Below are 7,452 nucleotides of genomic sequence, written 5' to 3' on the forward strand. Positions count from 1 at the left end.
TTTTTTTTTTTTTTTTTTTTTTTTTTTTTAACTCTAGTCCTTGTGCTTTCGATGCAGGCGGCAGAACCACTGAGCTAAATCCCCGGTCCCCAGGTTTTTCTTTTGAGACAGGGTCTCCCTATGGCATCCAGGCTGGCATCAAACTGCTGATACTCCTGCCTTAGCCTCCCAAATGCTGAGATTACATGCCTGCGAATGGTGTATGCATTTTAAAAGAGAAATACTGCTCCAAAATAAGAACTTTAACTTTCTGTGCTCTGGCAAGCATAATCAAGTCTCAATAATAGGATTGGGGCCAGGGATTTAGCTCGGTGGCATGTGCCTGCCTTGCAAGAACAATGTCAAGAGTTTGATCCCTGGTTGGTTGGTTGGTTGGTTGAATAGCAGGGAACTAACTTCAGACCTTGCACTTGTGAAGCAGGTAGCAGAACCACTGAGCTAAATCCCCGGCCCCGAGTTTGATCCCTGGTACCGAAAAAACAAAAAGGGAGTGCTGGGGATTTAGCTCGTGGCAATTCACCTGACTCCCAAGTACAAGGTCCTGAGTTCGATCCCTGGTACCAAAACAAATATAATAATAATCAACAATATTAAGGCAGGCATAGTGGTGCACAACTGTAATCCCAGCCCTCAGGAGGCTGAGGCAAGAGGATCGCAAGTTCAAGGCCAGCCTGGGCAACATGGCAAGACCCTGGGTTTTTTTTGTTTTTGTTTTTTTTATTGAATTAATTGGTACATTTTAGGTATACAGTACAGTTACATTCATTACTGGGATCTTATACCTTTACATGACAGGTTTTGGTTCTCATTTTTTCCCCTTGTCCCCACCCTCCCTTTGCCCAAGACCCTGTTTTAAATAATAATAATAATCTACAGTATTAAGGTAGTAAAACAATATTTGCTAAAAATCAGATAATCCTTCATACCTTCATGAAGCAGCTGTGACTTCTAAACAGACTGTGCTCTCCCTTTAGGCCTTTGCTCCCAGTGACTGAATACCTTCCCCTCCTGCTCTCTACCTTACATTTGTGACTCAGAAAGTAAATATCTCGACAACTTTTTTAGATCTTGCCCAAGGCTACACTAAGGCCCCAATTTGTGCTGCCATTATACCATCATATCCTACTACTTAATACTGTGCCATTACTGGTCTGTCCCCTTGTCTAGGCCATAAACATATGGAGGACAAGGATAGAACCACATCCATTCTTACATCCTCAGTGACTGGGACAAACAATCAGTCATTAATTATTGAGTAAATGAATAGATTCTGACTTACAATACCTTCTATGACTTTTTAACACATTTTCCCTGATAAATCAACTTAATTCTGGTTAATATTAAAATATACTGGCACCTAATCCTATCCCAGCTGAGGGTGGAAAAAAAATTTTCCTCTTATAATGGAAATAGTTGATTAAAAAAAAAAGCATGTTGTACCGTTGCCTACCTCACAAGTGCAAGGTCCTGAGTTCGATCCCCGGTACCAAAAAAAAAAAAAAAAAAAGAGCATGTTACACAATATCAACTCAGGAGTCATTGTCACGCCAGCTGCTCTTCTTTGAAGTAAGGCAGCAGCCTGTGCTTTTCAAACCATGTCAGGGAGAGGTGATGACGGACTTCTGCATTGTTCTCTTCATGTCCTCCCCACCAATCCTGTATTCTCCTCTCTACCTTGATTTTAGCTTGTTCCTTTTCTTATTATTTTTCCCTTCCTCACTTTCTATGCTTTTCCTTTTACTTTCCTTTGCCGTCTTTTGCATACCTTATTTCAGACAGAAGTGGGGACATGGGTTTTGGGTTTTTGGTTTTTTGGATACCGGGATCAAACTCGGGCACTTGCACTTGCAAGGCAGGCAGCAGAAACACTAAGCCAAATCCCTGGCCCTCATGGGTTTTGCTTTGTTCAATGGCCAAGGATGTTGCTGTATCTCTGGTTACTTCTGCAAACTACACCAATGTATTCCTTTTGTTTCTCAGGAAGCTAGTAAGTGACCTTCTAACAGTAATACGGTAGTGCAGGACATGAAGACAACTTGTTACTATCTACAAAATGGTTTAAAAATGTTTCTAGGCTGTAGTAGCCTAGAATGTAATAGGAAAAAAGCCCCCTTGATTTACTATTATTTTATTTTTTTTTGTTTTTCAGTATCAGGGATCGAACTCAGGACCTCGTGCTTATGAGACAGGCACAGCACCACTGAGCTAAATCCCTGGCCCAATTTACTATTACTATTTTTTTATTTTGGTTTTTTGAGACAGGGTCTCACTATGTAGAGATTGACCTGGAACTCACTATGTAGTCCAGGATGGTCTCGAACTCACAGTGATCCTCCTGCCTCAGCCTCCCAAGTGCTAGAATTAGAGGCATGCACCACCACGCCTGGCTACTATTATTTTAAATAATAGAGAAATAGGTAGAGCCAGGGATTTAGCTCAGTGGTACTATGCCTGCCTTGCAAGCACAAGATCCTAAATTCAATCCCCGGTTTAAAAAAAAAAAATTAAGAAATAGGTATAAAAATCTGAAAGGGGAGGGAAAAAGTGAAGCCATATTTTCTAAAAACTTCTGCAGATTAGTAGGGCAAATTTAAATAGCTATATTGTACTTCTGTGCTAGATAGATTAGAGAAAAGAAATGCAGTCCCTACTTCTGGGAACTTATGAGTCTCACTGAGGAGTCATCCCCACTCCATCCCAAACTCATTAATGAAAACATCAGAGAACAAGGGAGAAGAGATTCTCTTAAGCTAAGAAAGCAGCCTCAGGTAAATGGAATATATGTCAGGAATAGAAAAACAAACACTGGCTAGGAGGCATTTTAAATTTAAAGTATACCAGGGTTGGTGGCACACACCTGTGATCCCAGCACTCAGGAGCCTGAGGCAGGAAGATCGCTCAGTTTGAAGCCAGGCTGAACTACATAGTGAGTTCAAGGACAGCCTGAATCACATAGCAGGGCCTTGTCTCCAAAACACAAAAAAACAAAACAAAAGTTTAGGAAAAAGTCATTCCACATGTCAAGGTCCATGCCACAACCATCAGAAGTCCAGGAAAGAAAGGATTTAAAACGAGGAATCAAGGGCTGGATATTAAGACCAGTGGTTCCCAGTTCGATCGCAGGTACCCAAAAAACAAAAAACTAGGAAACAAAAGACCTAGCCCAGGTCCTGACAAACTCTGTAACCTTGGGCAAGTCACATTGCTCCTCTCACCCAATATGGTTCTTCTGTAAACTGGTGATAATAACTCACTGGCAAAATTGCCTGAGATGGGACCAGGGACTTAGTTCAGTGGCACCGCACCTACCTTGCAAGCATAATGTCCTGAGTTTGATCCCTAGTACCGAAAAAAAAAATTTGTCTGAGATGATTAAACAAGTAATGTAAAATCACTTTGGAAGGTTTTACATAACATACCAGTGTAACATAACAGGAAACAAAAAAATCATTCCTCTGAATGAAATGTGAATCCAGTGGTTCAATTTCCAAAGTCTAAGCCTGACTCACCTTTCCAGTCTTGTTACACCCCTTCACCAACCTGTGGTCACTTGAATGGGAGAAGAGTCATGTGTGAGGCTCTAGGGGTGGGGTGGTGACTACCCAGTCTACTGTTCCATATCCCAGGGGCTTCATCCATAAAATGAGTGGTATGGAATTCATAAGATAGTGTAGTCTGTTCCTTGCGCCTGCCTCGCAAGCTCAAGGACCTGAGCTCGAGCCCCGGTATCAAAAAAAAAGTGCAGTCTGAGGAAAGGAGTAAGAATTTGTCAAAAGTGAATAAAATGTTTATATGACCCCACTCCCCAGGAATAAACAACCAAGGTCATAAAAGAGTATTACTCTCAGGGGCCGGGGATTTAGCTCAGTGGTTCTGCCACCTGCCTCTCAAGTGCAAGGACCCCAGTCCAATACCCGGTAGCCGCCCCCGCTAAAATAAAAAACAAATAAAAAACAGTATTACTTTCTAGATGAAATAGGGGAGGACTTAAAGATAATGTAATTATTTTGTTTTACAGATGGGAAAACTGAGGCCCAGATAGATAAATTATAGAAGTCCCACAATTAGTCACAGGGCTGGGGTTAGGGACTTGGATTCCAAAGTCTACAGCCCTCTCTGCCACATTACAATATTACCTAAGGCACTTGTAACCTGTACAGCACATTTCAACACCAAGAAACATCACTATACAAATTATTCAGCAGCAAAATGTGGACCACTGAAGGAGGAAAATAGGATTCCAAGGTAAGAAAAGAGGCTGAAAGCTGGGGAAGCTGGGAAAGGGAAGACTTCTCTATGGAACTGTACTGAGTCCTGGAGGTTCTCAGGTAAGAGGAAATCAAGGAAATAACAGGCACAAAACAACTACAATAGTCAAGCTTGAGGGAGGGAATGGAATAAAATTAAATTTTTTTAAAAAGAAATGAAAAAAAGTCAATTAAAATTTTAAAAAACCACAGCTGGGGATTTAGCTCAATGGTTCTGCTGCCTGCCTTGTAAGTACAAGGTCCTGAGTTTGATCCCAGGTACCAAAATAAATTATGAAATAAATAAAATAGACCTGATGTGTAAAATTTTCTTTAAATAGGTAAAAAAAAAAGTAGCAAATTTAGAGAACTAGAATGCTTTGAATGAGGGTACCTCTCAATTGTATGCAACTGAGTCCTCGTGTCCTTTTTAAGATTTATTAATATTTTTAAGTCTCTATTTTATTCTATGAGGAGGGCCTCTGCAGAGACCACATCTAGCTTAGTTGTTAAGTATGCAGTCTCTGGATTCAGATTGCCTACAATCAAATCCTTACTTTACCACTTGTGATTTCAAATTCCTTCACCTATCTGTACTTACATAAAAATCTCATTTCAGAAGATTGAGTACGGATTAAATGCATATATTTCTCACAACCTACTAACTGATTTTCTAATCAGTTAAAATGGCCCCCTTTTCCTATTAACATAGAGAAGCAGGGCCAGGGATTTAGCTCAGTGGTTCTGCCGCCTGCCTCACAAGCACAAGGACCGGATCCCCAGAACCCAAAAAAAAAGTGAACAGAAAATTCCAGAGTACACTGCATGTAGTAATAAATTTTACAAAAATGTTATATGAATGTATGTCTGAGTCATAATGTAAAATTTATTTCTTACAGTAGCTTGCTTTAAAAAATGTGAGAGCCCCTGAATTAAATTATCAACTAAGCTTTACAACAGTCCTACCATACTCGAAGCATTTAGGGCTATAATGCCATCCATCTTATGTACATATCTATTAAAACTGTTTTCAGAATTATATAAAATAATGTGAAAGCACTTTTTACATTCATAATATGAATGTAAGTTAAGAGAAAAAGCCCCTCTGTCCATCTCTGATATCATCCACACAAGTACAGCTGTTAAAGTACATATGTCATCATACTAATTATCCATAACATTCAAGAGTCCAGACTATGATTTTTCTAACACTGTCATACTCTGTCGGTATTTACAGAGACATGGAGCCTAAACAAAGTAAAATAATTTATTTTTTCTAGTTAGGGGAGTGGGGTGCAGGAATCAAGTACATGAATAGCTGAAAGAAGCAATGAGTCATATAGAGAGAGCACTGTTCACTCCCCAAAGAGCCAGGTAGTCTCAAATGAGCCACAGATAAAGCCAGAATGACAGATACCCGAGCCTTTGGTCTAGGCTGAATCATTTCCACCTCCCTATCTTCATCCAGAAACCCCATAAAGTAATATTTCAGCTCATTCAGGTGTTGTATCAGGAAAAAGATGGAAGTTTCCAGATACAAATGGTGCTGACTACACAACAAAGGGTTGTGTAATTCCCTAGGGGCTCATCTAACCACAGAAAGGGGGGGGGGCAACAATCTAAAATCCTAGCAGAGCGTGGTGGCACACAGGCCTGTAATCCCAGCACTCAGAAAGCTGAGGCAGGAAGATCACTGAGAGTTGGAGACCATCCTAGGATACACAGTGAGTTCCAGGAAACTACACAGTGAGACACTGTCTCAAAACAAACAAAAAAATAAAATAAAATCCTAATTTACAAAATCATCTGAAAAACAAGCTCACCAGCAAGGAAATGAGAAGTTCTGGATTCCGCTCCCAACACTGTTACCTTGAATTAGTCACCTCATCTCTCTAGGTTTAAATTCTTCCTCTGTTTAAAAAAAAAAAAAAAAAAAAATCAGATATACTTCCCCTGAGGACGGGGCAAAAATTTTAAAATACTATGCAGGGTAACACCTAGAATAAGATCTTTCTCTTCTAGACCATAAAAGTGAGCATCAATTGTGGTCAACTACAGGTCACTGGCCTGTTAAAGTCATAGGTATGCTAGGCCTCTTCGTATTAGCCAAGTTTTTTAGAAGACTGCATAAAAAACTGTTATCTTGCTATCTCCAACAACAGCTTCTACCTGAGGCCTGAGAAAGCAATAATTTCCCATGTCATTCCTTAAATTACTAAGCACGTTGGTACGGGGGGGGGGGCAAAAACTTTCCCTTAGAACTGTTCCCCAGTATTCATTATTAAATTTGAAAAGAACAAGGGCAGGGGATTTGCTTCAGTGGTTCTGCTGCCTGCCTCGAAAGTGCAAGGGCCAGAGTTTCTGGTACCAAAACAAAAAAAAAATTTTTTTAAAGAGCAAGAGGTCAATATTGAGCCTGCATTTTACACTTTTTCAAACTTTTGTTACAAATTAAGGGAAGCAAGAAAGCATCAAACTTCTTGGGCGAGCTTCGGCCCAGGATGCCAAGTTTTATCCTGGAAGGATCATGAAACCCGCGGTGTGGGAGTAGGCAGGAAGGGGAGCGTTCTAGAGCTTTTGGGTCGACCTCAATTTCTCGTTGGCTACGTATCCAGGCCACATGCCGCCATTTTGTGCTCAATAAACATGGCGGCCACCCCCGCGGAGAAAGGGGGGGGTCAGGCGAGCGCCACGTTAGTCGCTCTCTACGGGATTTTAAAACACCTTGCTCGCACGACCTTAGTCCAAGGAGGGAAGGAAAGGGGCAAAAATCCCAACTTCCTTGGCAGTGTCTCGAGCGGCATTTCCTAGCGGGAAGAAAACGGCCGGAAAGGCTGTCCAAGATGGCGGGTCCGCCCCCGGAAAGAGTGGGGCGCGGCGGCTGCGCCAAGAGCGAGTAGGCCCGAAAAGCAGTAGACCTCGCTGGGAAACCTGCAGTAACCCCCAAAACCCTACTCGGCACTGCCGTGAATGATGTCTCCACAGAAACACACTATTGTTCAAATGTCTGACAAGACTGCGGAGGTTAAAGCAACATTACGGGAAGGAGGTGGGGTTTCTGTAGGTTTAACCGAAAAGAAACCCGCAAAATGCAAACAAAGCATTATGTAAATGGACGCCATTCTTCTCATGGCGGTGTTTCCAACACTTTGCAAAACCAGCCGAGCCGCGACGACTCCGACGGTGGCGGGGCTGGGGGTGGGTT

General features: G+C 41.6%; 1 long non-coding RNA gene across 3 annotated transcripts in view; it reads right to left on the bottom strand.

The window, feature by feature from the left end:
- The window catches only part of LOC117286363, a 105,527-nt gene extending 98,097 nt beyond the window's left edge, over nt 1-7,430 (bottom strand). For all 3 annotated transcript variants that reach the window (XR_004517520.1, XR_004517519.1, XR_004517522.1), the window contains exons 1-2: nt 6,835-7,430; nt 6,071-6,158 (exon numbers count right to left, since the gene is read on the bottom strand). This is a non-coding gene — a long non-coding RNA (uncharacterized LOC117286363). The remainder of the gene's footprint in view (nt 1-6,070; nt 6,159-6,834) is intronic.
- Nucleotides 7,431-7,452: the final 22 nt, after the last annotated feature.

The sequence above is a fragment of the Fukomys damarensis genome, unplaced genomic scaffold, assembly GCF_012274545.1.
Source record: "Fukomys damarensis isolate Sample0158 unplaced genomic scaffold, DMR_v1.0_HiC HiC_scaffold_2, whole genome shotgun sequence".
In the NCBI taxonomy this organism is placed as follows: Eukaryota; Metazoa; Chordata; class Mammalia; order Rodentia; family Bathyergidae; genus Fukomys; species Fukomys damarensis.